Source organism: Stegostoma tigrinum, chromosome 18, assembly GCF_030684315.1.
Source record: "Stegostoma tigrinum isolate sSteTig4 chromosome 18, sSteTig4.hap1, whole genome shotgun sequence".
Taxonomy (NCBI): Eukaryota; Metazoa; Chordata; class Chondrichthyes; order Orectolobiformes; family Stegostomatidae; genus Stegostoma; species Stegostoma tigrinum.
This window is the reverse complement of record NC_081371.1, coordinates 42,935,048-42,948,887: the sequence shown is the minus strand read 5'-3', so window position 1 is coordinate 42,948,887 and position 13,840 is coordinate 42,935,048. Positions and strand designations below refer to the sequence as shown.

At 38.7% G+C, this 13,840-nt stretch overlaps 1 protein-coding gene across 13 annotated transcripts in view; it reads left to right on the top strand.

Moving 5' to 3' along the window:
* Positions 1–13,840, top strand: part of mgat4c (mgat4 family member C) — a 384,199-nt gene that overhangs the window by 240,706 nt on the left and 129,653 nt on the right. For all 13 annotated transcript variants that reach the window (XM_048549098.2, XM_059652473.1, XM_059652471.1 and 10 more), the window contains one exon: positions 9,868–9,971. The gene's annotated coding sequence lies outside the window, so the exon portion shown is untranslated. The remainder of the gene's footprint in view (positions 1–9,867; positions 9,972–13,840) is intronic.

Genomic DNA, 13,840 nt, shown 5'->3' with positions numbered 1-13,840 from the left:
GATATTACACTGGTGAGACAAACAAAAGTGTCAGAATCAACTTGCAATTCAATGCAATTTTATTCACAAAATACACTAAAAACACACAAGGAGCCAAATGGCCAATTGTTATCTAAAACCATGTTCTTTCATTATAGAACTCCAGATTCTTGTATCACTCTATCAATGGCAATGGTAAATCTCTGTTACAATGTCTAATTAACTACTACTGGCTATCAGACTAGGACAAGGTACCATCCTTGCAGTTAAACTTGGTCAGGCTGTGTGCTTAGTTATGATGCATTTGGCAAAGGTCAGTCTCCTATGTGGTCACCTTCTCTCTCTTTCCAAGCAATTGGAGCTCCATTGCCAGGTTGAGTCTTTGCTGTGAGAATGGCTGCCACGTATCCCTTCTTATATCTTCTGCTGCATCCCCCCAGAAGCTTCTCTGGCCTTCAATCAATCAAATTTCCAGGTCAAGGTCACTGTGTCCAGTGGAATCCCCCTTCTCCATAGCTGTTCATGATGAGCCCCAGGGGCATCAGCGAGTCCGCTCACTGTACCCTAATACACAAAACAGCATCATTTTCCAGCGTATGTCCTAAATTGTCATTGCTAGTCTTTGCCTCGTGTAGATGCATAGTGCTTGTCCTGCTTTGAAAATCCCATCAGGTCTGGCTACTCAAAGGTTGCCCATTCAGTTTTCAAGCCTAGCCATTCAGGCCCAGGACTATCTGGCCACAGGAAGGAAACGTCAAAGATAGTTACATTTATACAAATAGATTTGCTTGGCACACCAAACATAAAGGAATGGTACATCTGACTACACCACAGGTGCAATCTTGCCCCAAAATGCCCTCATGAAATTATGTAAAACAATCATTTTCATTTTAGGATGGAAAGGAATCAGAAGGAACAAGTTTCAACACCTTTAGTGTCATAACACCATACATAAAATGAATTGTAAATGATTAAATAAAGCAAAACAATGGTGGAAACACCCAGCAGATCAGGCAGCATTGTTGGAAATAAAGAGGAATAGTTTTCAAATTGCTAACCTTCCATCAAAGCCTGACCTGAAATATTGACGAGGTCATGTTGAGGCATCAGGGGTTTGGTTACTGTCTAGAAAGCCTGCAAGAGACCCACACTGTCTGAAACAGGGAAAGCTTGCTGAACCATTAAGCAGTGGCAAAGCCACCAGCAGACTGCCCTGGTATCAAGATGGCATGGCTGCAAATCTCACCCAGCAAGAGCTGCTGGCCAATCAGATAGAAGTGAATACTCCAAATAACTTGGTTTTTCAGGACAGCAGGCAAAATATCTTAAGAGTTGTGAATGGTGACGAATGTTGTGCAATCATCATGCAAAATCTTTCCCTTCACCTAGTGGAGAGTTTTTTTTACCCCTTGATTCCCATTCACTCCACTTTTGCTAAGTATCCTTGAAGTCACAAGTCAACTTTATGTATCTATTCAATGTATTATATACAGGAAAATGCAGATGTAAAGCAAAATTTCACAATAATTTCTAAAAAAATCATGAAGCAGTGTAATAGTAATACAAAAGTTAGATATCCTCTGAACAACACCCACTGCACACCTTGACGCAACAAACAAATAGCTGATATTATTGCTGATTTCTGAAGAACGTCCGAGGCCCTTCCTGCTCCTCTGATGCTGCTTGGCCTGCTGTGTTCATCCAGTTCTACACCTCGTTATCTATAGCTGATATTATTGCTGTTTGTGTTTACAACTAATTGCTATATGCATTTGTTTACCTAATATTATAATGGAATGTTAAACCACTCAGAATAAATAGCTTAATACTTGCATTAAAACAAAAAGGAAACTCTGTATGGCTGAATTAAATTTTTGTCAGTTCATTTATAGCAAATTCTAGCTTTGAAATATACTCATTTTAGGGAAAGAAATATTTTGACCAAATGCTGATTGCCTTCAATCAGCAACATAACGCATGCCAGCATGCCAGTTGGTTCAGCAGTTATCCAAGCAGGTTGCCTATATTGTTAACCTGGTAACTAAACACTCTGCCATCTGCCACTTTTCTCCAGAAATGTAGCCAGTCAGATTTACATATCCTCCAACTGATTTTTACAAGCAATGATTGGGAAAGCCTTAAATGTGCTTGTGTCAATTCATTCAAAAGCTATCTCCGTGTTTCATCTTTCAAATTTGTCTGTCATTTTTAGTTACATAACTTTGTAAGCAGTGAAGCTATTCATAGTTAATTGATTCTTAGATCGCTACTTGAGAAAGAATGAAGTGCCTACAGTTAAGCTTCTAATCTCTGATACTCTGCCCTGAAAGGTTTGGATTGGTAAAGAGAGTTCTTGTATCTGCTGGGTGAAAGTCTGTTCTGGATGCCGAACAGAATAGAAAGGCTATTATTTCCGTTAACAGCAAAGAAAGGCTTTGCTGGAGAGACTCAAGTGTTAGAGGGCTTGCCCTTTTTGTACAAACTCACCCACACTAAAGAAAAATCAGTACTTAAGCACTGAAATGCAAAAATGTTTAGTCTCACTTTCACAATATCTCATTACCTTACAGCTTTGCAACTAGCAAAGGATTCACACAAGTTCAAGGGTTTGTAGATAATAAAATGTGAGGCTGGATGAACACAGCAGGCCAAGCAGCATCTCAGGATCACAAAAGCTGATGTTTCGGGCCTAGACCCTTCAGCAGAGAGGTTTGTGATCTGTTTGTGACTCACTAAGTGCTTTTTCTCTAGATCTGACCTAGGGATAATATTTTTAGGCTTATTGCATAAAAGGCTGAATAGCTTGTGTTAACATGTCTACATAGTGCCTCAATAGGTTTGATTATTACTGAAGCTTAACTAGTGAGAGTAATCTCAGTTCACAGCTCTATTTAAGAGACGGCCTGTTGAAAGTGCACAATCAGTAATCTTCACACGGCCAGGAAGGAGAGATCACATCTTGACTGTGACACAGCCTGAGTAAGTATAAAATTCAAAGATTTTGGAGGCAGCATGGGAATTTAGTGAAGAGTGAAGTGAAGTGTTTCCTTTGTTTGTAAGGTCTTTTCAGCAGAAGGAATTGAAAGACCGGATCAGGACCCAACACAAGACAAAGTGACATAATAGAAAAACTGTAAGTTAATTGGTTGATAATAGCTGCTAATTTGGATATTATAGCTTATTTTCAGATTGAAGGTAAATATAAGAAATACTTACAGAATACAAGCTAAAAGACCAATAGGAATTTTTTAAAAACAAATTAAGACCAAAGTAAATAAAATAGGTATTATATAGAGCCAAGCATTACATCGTACCTGCAGTGACTTGGGAGCTGATGGATCCCATAGCATTTCATAGTGACCACATCACTGCGTTGGTGATTGTGGTTTGTTGTTTGTCATTTGAGGAACCCTGACTGAGAGTTGATGAGCTTGAGTCTGAGCTTTGAACAGTGAGTGATGTCAGGGAAGGGGAGAGTTGTCTGGATGCTGTGTTTCAGGAGGTAGGCACACCCCTTAGATTTGAATTTGTTCAGGGAAGGAGGGTGTGACTATGATTGGGGCAGGTAGAGGGATCTAGGAGGTAGCACAGAAGGTCCTTCAGCCTTGTGCTTGCCTAACAGTTACGAGAATCTTATGCTTTCTGTGCATGACAGTGGGGAGGATGAGAAAACTGACCACAACACTGGGTACAGGGAGCTATTCAAGGGGGGAGAAACAAAGAAATATATTGTAATTGGGAAAGTATAGTGAGGTGAATTGACACTGTTCTCTGTGGCCAGGATTGACAATCCAAAAAATCCAGTGTTAACTGCCTGGTTCCTGGGCTCAAGCCATCTCATCTGGGCTGCAAAGGGGCTTGGAGTGAGAGGGAAAAGATCCAGGTGTGCTCCACACAGGAACCAATGACATTGGTAGAAGAAGAGGTCTTTCTGAAGGAATATGAGCAGCTCGGGGCTAAATTAAGAATCAGAGCCAAAAAAAACCTCCAGATTACTACCTGAGTCACTGATGTAATTGGCACAGGGTCAACAAGATTAAAGAGATAAGCACTTGACCCAAAGATTATTGTGGAAGAAATGGATTTGAATGAATGGGAATTTGGCAACTGTACTGGGAAAGGAGGGAGTTGCTCCAATGCGATGGGTTTGACCCAAATCACGGTGATCCCGGAGCCTTGGCAAATTGCTTAACCAGGAATATCCGCAGACCTAATCTGTGTATATTTAAAGTAGGGCTGTGGATATTTAAACTAAATAGTTGGATGGTGGGCTTAGCTGCATGAAACATTATAAAATCGAAGGCAAAGGGGAAGTTAGGATCACAGGTTGACTGCTACAAGAAAATAAAAAGAAAGAACAGAACGTGTCAATCTCATATTGCACCAAGGAGCCATGAGTAGTGGGCAAATCAAAAATAGAAAATCATAACGGCTTTGTACCTTAATGCACAAAACATGTGGAATAAGGTGCAAATCTATGTGTTTGCATTGCTCCTTCACAGCACCAGGGACCCAGGTTCAGTTCCAGCCTGATGTGACTGTCTGTCTATGTGGAGTTTTCATGTTCTTCCCATGTCTTCCTCACAGTACTCAGGTCTCCCCTCTCCCCACAGTCCAAAGATATATAGGTTAAGTGGTTTGGGCAGTTTAGCATGGCCTGTCATGTCCAGGGTTCTGCAGGGGAGGTGAGTTAGTTATGGTAAATAGAGTGGGGTGATTTGAGATGGAGTGGGATGCTCTTCAGAGGATTAGGACAGATTTGATAGGCCATTCGGGCCCAATCTGCACTGTAGAAGTTTTGTGATTTCATAACCATTAAGGAAAGATTATTACAAGGAAATTAAAACTGGGAACTTAATTATTAAGGATAGTTGACCATTTGGAGAAACCGGAGGTTTAGAAAAGGTGGTGGGGGAGCATTATTAGTAAGAAATGCAATGAGGACAGTTACAAGAGATGATCTAGGCTCAGATGATGTCCAGTCCCTTTAGGCAGATTGGGTTAATCAAATTGGAATGCGTACCTAAGGCAACAAATTGATAGAATGCCTTTGGGATAGTTTCGTTGAGCAATGTGTAATGGAGCCAATTAGATAGACTGTCTGGGATCCAGTGATAATGGGAACTGCAGATGCTGGAGCATCCAAGATAACAAAGTGTGAAGCTGGATGAACACAGCAGGCCAAGCAGCATCTCAGGAGGACAAAAGCTGACGTTTCAGGCCTAGACCCTTCATCTGGGATCCAGTAATGGGAAATAAGGGAGATTTTCCCCGTATGAAAGATCCCCTCAGAGGAAGTGATCATGGTATGATAGAATTTAGTATTCAGGAAGCAAGAGTGGTATTTTTGATGGACAGTTTATCCAGGACTCGGGTAATGTTCTAGGGACCCTGCTTCAATAAAATCTGTTGGGAAAACCTATCTGGTTCACTAATTTTTCTAGGGAAGGAAACTTTTATAACAAAGCGTTCATTTTCTCACTCAAACTGAATATATTGTTCAATGGGAGGCCTGATGCAGCCTTAATGGATCAAGGCTCCAAATGTTGTACCATCCTATTATTCTCAACATCAGGATGTCCCAAATGTTTCATAGCTTTTGTTGTATCCTTTAGCTCAGTGGAGCTCTTTATTAGCATGTGAACTGTGTCCTTACCTAGGGAAATCTTATGAAATTATTGTTAAAAATGGCCTGGTGTCATGTAACTTGCAAAATTAGCCGAGGTATAATTTTCTTTACTGTTATATTTGGAAAAAGCAACCAAGTGTTAAAATCTTCATGACAAACATTTTTTTTTGCATTGGCTGAAGCATTTTGACACAATCAATAATTGAGAAGCACTGCAACTCCCAGAATACACAGTGTCACTTCCAGGATGCAGTTATAGCTACCACCTTTCTTTTCAAAGCAAAAAATGGACAAATGACTGGCAGCAATCCAAACTATTTGTGGCTGTCTTCCACGATTTCCTGGTGGCATCAACTGCTATCCCTTTGCTGACTTTTTGATGAAACTGTGGTGAATGAAACCTAGAGATGAGATGACGTCGTGACATAAACATCCTAGACAATGTTCACATCCATCAGGTTAGAAGTGATGTGTCATGCCAAAATGACATTTAAGTGCCTAACTTGACTCTCTCAATTAATTTGATGTAAGGAAGCATTTTAATAGCTGTAAAGTCTATGCAATCACTCAGGCTATGGTATGAAAATAATTGTAACACATGTTTAAAGCTTTACTGGCAGTCTGGGGACTGCCAGCAGGAGAACATTCAGCAGACCTTCAAGTTCTGTCATGGAAAATCTTCTCCCCCACTCCTCATGGATTCTCATGTGGAAGCCAGGCAGCTTGTCAAAAAACTTAACTGTCCCCAGGACAGAAGAGCAGCTGTGGTCAGTCATATGTTTTTGTGACAACTGAAAGATGCCAAGGATATAGCTTGTTTGCCAGAATGTGAAATTATCGGTTCTTCACTTGAAAGGCTCAATTTCTGTACAGTTCAAATTCTACAAAATGGCATAAGGTATTAAGATAATTAGTAAAATAACATGGGAATTAGTGAAGGAGCATGCACTAGAGTATTATTAAGTGGGTAATATATTAAGATGGGAAGTACCAGCAGAAATGATAGATATGCCAAACAAGAAAGAAAATAAATTTAATCGAATGGAAATCGACAACACTGAAAGCAAATATTGAACAGCCAAGGAGTGTGGAAAAAAGATAATGAGAGTGTAAAATAATGACAGAAGAAATTTGAAAAAACTATGATGAGGTAAAAAAGGTAATTATTGAAACACTGTGATATGATGTTTAAAATGTCCTTGCGATGATGCAATGTGTAACATATTACAGAAAAGAATGTTGCAAATATGATATATTTCAATTATCAATGTTCCATAAAAGAGCGGATCTTCTGACTTGTATTAACATTATGCAACAGAAAATTTGACATATAATGCAATTGTTATAAGAAGCATAGAATCCCTACAGTGTCGAAGCAGGCCGTTCAGTCTATCGAGTCTCCGTCAACCTTCCAAATACCATCCCTCCCCGGCCAACATCTCAACCTATTGTTGTAACTCTACATTTCCCATGGCCAATCCACCTAACCTGTACACCTCTGCACTGTGGGAGGAGACCCATGCAGACGCAGGGAGAATGTGCAAACTCCACACAGACAATCGCTTGAAGGGGGAGTCAAACCCGAGCCCTGGAAACAGTGCTAATCACTGAACTACCATGTCACCCAAGAAATACTTTTTGCTTTCAAATCCAATGAATGCTCAGTGGTTGTATAATAATCAATCTATGGCAGATTTTAAAAAACATAATAGAACATAAACACATCTGAAAGGATTCAATAATATAACAATTTGGAAGTTAGATTAGTTTTCAAAAAAGTGAAAACATGCCATTCGGTTTAGTTTATTTAAGTCTTCTCCGTACTTTGTGATTTAATGTTTTAATCACTGTACAAATCCATGCTATTTGTGTCAAATCCAAAGGGAAATTACAATTATCTGATCATATACCTAAAGTAGTGTTATCACTAAAATAAGCATATTAATATTGCCAATTGAACAATACCAGAGAAGATTTGTATATACACAATTAATACTTCTATTTTTATGCCGTGAAACCACATCACATTTGGAAAGTATGATGCTCAGAAAAAGAAGTCTACAAAATGATCAAAAACATCAAGTTAATACAAGAGTTGGTTAAAGAAAATAGTTTTGACAAAATTTAATAAACTTATGAAAACCTTTTCTTTGTCTAAAAATGTACCATGTTTCCTAATTTAAATTATTGCTACCTTTCTGTTTCATATATTCTGAAAAGACATAAGTAACAAATAGATCATGCTGTTTATTTTTAACTTTCTGTTTTCTCTTAATGAGTCATATGTGGAAATTGCTACATAATCATCAAGCTAGAAACCAATTTTTTCCTTTTTAAAATATTGCAGTTTTATGCAGAAATTATAAAAATTGTGAATTTCTTTTGTTGAATCCATTTAATTGCACTAATGGCTTTTATTCTGAAAACTAAACAGCTCAGTAAGTTGAATTACGCAAAGTTAATAGCAGAAGAATAACAATGAGATTTAAATGCTAAAGTAGTTACACTGTAAAATAATTTGGTTGTTGGAGTGATTGTAGCTAGGTGAGCTAGGTGGCCCTAATAAAATATGAGTTTTGTGACCGGGGCTGTTAATCTGGTCTAATCAGGGAGTCCTGGCTGATAGATATAAACAGGAGTGTCAGAGGTTCTATTCATTCTGAGAGCTGACTCTGAGAAAGCTGGGCCAGTGGCAAGTACTATGCACATATTAATAAAATGTGACTTGGGATACCAGCCTCTGTGGGGTTATTTCAGTTGTTAGTCCAAATTAATGATTGGCTATTAAAATATTGAAAAGAAGTACAAAACTTTGGAAAGCTGTGGAAGGGAAATAGAAAAGGTTTCAGACAATTTATTTTACATTCCAGGAACAGTGTTTCCAGAAATGCCAATGAACACTAAAATTGTAAAATGTCCAAAGAAGTCAAGGAAAGTCATGGAAAATATAAAGGACAATAACTCGGTATTCTTCAAGTATACTAGAAGCAAGAGAAGGCCGCATAGGGATACTTCACTGTTTATCAATCACACAGGGAAATAGCGGAATTGTTGAATCATTTTTTTTGCCTTTGCTGCTAGCAAAAGGAAAAGGTGCTTGAATTTGGAGACCAAGGTTGAAGAAGGAATAGATGGGAAACCCTTAAAATTACAAGGAAAAATATAACACATAGGTTGAAAAAATATTATGGCAAGTAAGGCTCCAGGTGTGGATAATTTACATCTGGATGGTTGCAATATTGCAAATCTCCACAATATTTTTAGCAGCACATTGGATTCAGGTGAATATCCCAATAGGATAGAAAATAGCCATTGTGACCCTATTTTACATAGACAAGAAATTCATTCTCAAGTTATGGATCTGTTGATTTCACTTGTGGGGCTAATAGTGATAAAATGCTTTTGTGATATTGTGAAATAGCCTCATGATCTAAAAGGACTGGAAGTGATTAGAGAGAGGTCCAGCATGAACAGAAAAGGCGATGGGGAGAAGGCAGGTTTGTAGGATTACTTTTGGATTGCATTGGCAAAAAGCCAGGCACGTTCACAATGGGCCAGATGGCTTCTTTCTGTGCTGTCAACAACTGTGTTTTTGTGATTCAGGAGGATTAGGTTATGTTTAATCAAATTCATTGGACTTTGAGAGGATGATACAAATCCAATCAATATCAGGAAGTGGATGATATCTACCCGGACTTAGAAAGCTTTTTGTCACTGTTCACACAACACATTAAACTATAAAACACCACACACTGACAAATAAGATAGTTGTAAGTTGGCTCGTTCTGTGGTTTGAAGGTTGATTTCAAAAACTGATTATGCTGAGAGTGGAATTACACTAAAATCAGGTTGCCAATAGAATTCAATAGCTGTTTGTGTCGAGGTGTGGAAAAGACTCAAAGAATTTGATATTGTCCAATGTATTTAAATTTGTAAATGACATTAATTTAGATGCAGTGGTGGAAGATACTATTCAGAATACGATAATCCAAAGAGACTCCAGGAGGTTGGAACGATGGACAAAGAGTTAATTTCTGAGTAAAATCAAAAACCAATATTATAAAAGAAAATTTGACCTATTTGTAACTTATCATTGGTTTTGGAAGTAGAGATACAGAATTTTACCTTCAATTCCAAAATGGTAATGTGGCGGAGAAGGTTGGCTGTCCATTAAGAATTCACCCGATATTCATTCCATTGAAAACTATTGAATTAAAATTGCATGGGTTCTGAAAAGGTCCTGTGATCTGCTTCACCAGGTGAATACCCATTAGCAGTGAAGGCACCACTTTCCTTCAGGAAGTCAAGAAACATCTGCAGTTGGAGCAGGTTTAGAGGCTTGAGGGCAACCAGACTTGAGAAAGTAAGTACAATTCAGTTTCCACTTCAAGCAGTTTATTATATCGTTTGTGCTTTCTGCTTTTCTATATGTTAGCACACATATAGCCAGATGTCTGAAAGTTCATTCACGACTAACGATATATGCTAAAATTTTACATAAAACTTATATTTACAGCCTGGTATACATGTTTATTTTGCATATAATGTAACTGTGTAATCTTGATGTGATGACTAGCTGGCAGACTGACAGCTGAATCTGCACTGTGTAAGCAGGAGACATTTTTATGTATGGACTTTGCATGTCATGATGACATCCAGCTTTCATAAAGGTTTCATACCTTTCTGAGACTTGTGCAATAACACAACATCCTTTCTTTTATATCTTGCTTCACTTTAATGTTATTTATAATTAAATAACAATATTTGCCATAACCGCGTGAATGTGGAGTGTAAGGAATTCTGCACTGTATAGACTGAAGAATGTGATGCTGAACTGTCATTGCACAGCATCACTACTGGTGGAAGTATATAATTGCAAATTGACACTTAACCTAGAAAATTTCCAACATCACATGGAAATGTACTGTAAAATAAACTGATGCAAAACTGCGACAGAAATATGACAGCAAGTAGGTTTAGTAAATAGGACGTACATGGAAGCATAAGATTTTTAGCATTATACATAAAACCTTCATTATACATGAATTGTTGTGTATCTTAGTACCATTCTGTTTCTGTAAAATATTTTCTATCAGGGATGTACACAAAAGAAATAACACAGAATTGAACAATATGTTTCGATGCAGATGCTTAGAAACACCATCACCTTCACCAAATTCTCTTCCAAACCACACTCAGTTTGACTTTGAAATATATCATTTATTGTTACTGGGTCAAAATCTTGTGACTCCTTCCCTAAAGTTATTGTGGGTATCCCTACATCAAATTGATTTCAGCAATTCAAGGAGACAGCCCTCCAACACCTTCTGGAGAGTATTTGGTGATGGACATTAAGCGCTGGACCAGCCAGCTGCACCCACATTCCATGACTAAATGTTAATAAAAATGTTAGACAGAAAACTCCAAATCTAAGTTCTGGTTAACTGCACAGCTGACGTCCCAGTCACACCACTAACCCCTTAACTACCCATTTGACCCGACAGAGCTACTGCTTTGGCTTCACCTGACTATCTCTGACCCAAAACCCTCCCCACCCTATCCACCTACTTTACCTACTCCATTTGTTCATTTGCTAATCCACTCACTCTTTCACAAATATTCACACTGGACCTTTAAATCTACCATACCTCCTTTTGATGCACTAGTTGCTGTATGTCCTGTCTTCCCTTTCCTTGACCCCATAAAGCCACACCAATGCAATGGAATTCCTCTAGGGACTCCATGCACCACATTTTATGGAAAAGCCAGACTTGAAAAAAATTGCAGAGGAGCATTGAGTCAAGGGAATATTTAAATGGAATGGAAGTCCAACAATGATTGTTCCTCCTTGGAAGATTCAAGCCATAATTTCAAGAAAACAATTCCAACCAGAATGACGAAGAATAGACCTATTTACTAAAATGCAACTTAATGCCCATGATTGTACTGGATGTGTGAATATACTCTGGGACTCCTTGCAATTTTAATTCACTATTTTATCCATCTGTGTGTATTTATGATATATGACCTCTGGCTGCTGCAGCCCTTTACTAAGACATAGCCCAAAATCTTTTGCATCAGTTAACTGATGACAGTTAAATTCAGCTCGGCAGTGGGCAGGATCCACAGTCTTCAGGTAAAATCCAATATCATAACTTCCATAGTTACTAATCCCTATACATACTTTTTACTCAACCTGTTCAGAAATGTTATGACACACCTGTGGAGCAGGTGGTCTTTGATGCTAGGCCTACTGACCCTGACGTGGGGACACCATCCCTGCACCACAGAAGATCTTAAGGAGGAGCCCATTGACTAGGATTTGATCTGCAGTTGCTGCAACCACAACACAGACTAGAATGCAATCTCAGTGCACCACTGAGGCTACACAAACCTCTATACTTCTGCAAACTGCTGCTTCAAGCCCATCAATAAAACTGAAGCAAATGAAATCTGCCTATGGCAATAAGGTGGAATACAAGTAAATCTCAAACTGAGCCTAGCCTTCACATGTAAAAGCCTATCCTTTGAAAGGATGTGGAATTGTCATTTAGTAGATAGGCTTTTTCTCCAAATTATCTGGATTAAAAAACTCATTTTATACTTGTTGATTCAAGCACCACTTAAAAATTGTCATTTGTGCAGTTCCATAATTAGATTTTTCCTTGGTAAAGTGCAGTGTGTATGTTTTTATGCAGGATGAATGATATCACCATATATGCAACTATCCTTTCATTTACTGTGTGGTTAATAAAAGGAAAGTCCTTTCTGACATTTGCCACTTGAAAACATATCAGTTCTTTTCTAATGCTGCAGGGCATTTGTTACTCCATTTATATTAAGTAATTTACTCCATTGCACACAAGCGGTACTGCCATTGCTGCATGGAGCAATTGATATTTTATATATACATCAAATGACATTAATGTGAATCAGCACGTAAAATTGCCCAAAAAGTGTTACCCTTCTCCCATCTAGAAATGCTCAGAAATTTCATTATTATCAGAGACAGGTCGTGACTATTTTGGTTTGCAATGGTACAGCATGTGGTTACGTTTTATGCAAACCATTGTGCTCATAGAAACAATCTGCTGCCTTCACCTTGGATAATATCCACTGAAGCAACATATTTGATGAAGATACTATTTTCTGTCTTTTAAACTTTACAAGCTGGTTGAAAGTGTTCTAAAGGTGAACTTTGAAATTGTCTGCGCTAGTTTCTGTGTATATTCACCTGCAATGTATTCCTTAAAAATACCAGACTGCCACTGGGTAAGTGGAAAATGTAGCCAGATTGGATGAATGTGGTCCAGTCACTGCCAGGGTTCAACTTTTCCAACACCAGACATTTGGCTAGGCCATCAGTTTGGAACAACTCATGCCTGGAGCAATACCATAACAGTTGTTTGCACCGAAATGAGACCTCTGTGTTAGCCAACAGCAAAAGAGCTCCTGCAGCTGCACATCAGCAGACAATATATCAGTTCACAATATATGCACGGAATACCAACCATGTAGCTCTCTGTGATAATGGGAACTGCAGATGCTGGAGAATCCAAGATAATAAAAGGTGAGGCTGGATGAACACAGCAGGCCCAGCAGCATCTCAGGAGCACAAAAGCTTGAAGGGTCTAGGCCCGAAACTTCAGCTTTTGTGCTCCTGAGATGCTGCTGGGCCTGCTGTGTTCATCCAGCCTCACATGTAGCTCTCTGCACTGGTTTTCCTTTGGAACTGATAGGAACAGTTAACGACCTGGGTTATTATCACCCGCTCGTCTAATGCGAGGATTTTAATTTAAGTAGTGCAGCACCAAAATTTGAACATGCTATTGCAGATCTTCCAAACCCGACAGACTGATTTAAAAATGTGGTCAGAGGGTCAAGACCTCTTATGCAAGACAGCACTGTGATTAAACTGAACAGGAACAATTTGTTCAGTATCTTATCATGGGGGTCAGTTAGCTCATTGGCCAGATGACTAGAATGGAGAATAAAGACAATAATGCGAGTTCAATCCCCGTAAAAGCTGTGGTAGTTCATGGAGGCCCAACCTCTTCACACTATCCAACGCTTATAAAGTGGTTATCCTTGTGCTGTGTATAACTAATTATCTCTATCTAATGGAGAGAAATGCCAGTGGTCCTTTAGGAACTGTGGCTCCTTTCCATCTCACCCATGGATATCATATTTGGTTTCAAAATACTCCACCTTGTAAACTGGAATGCATGATTC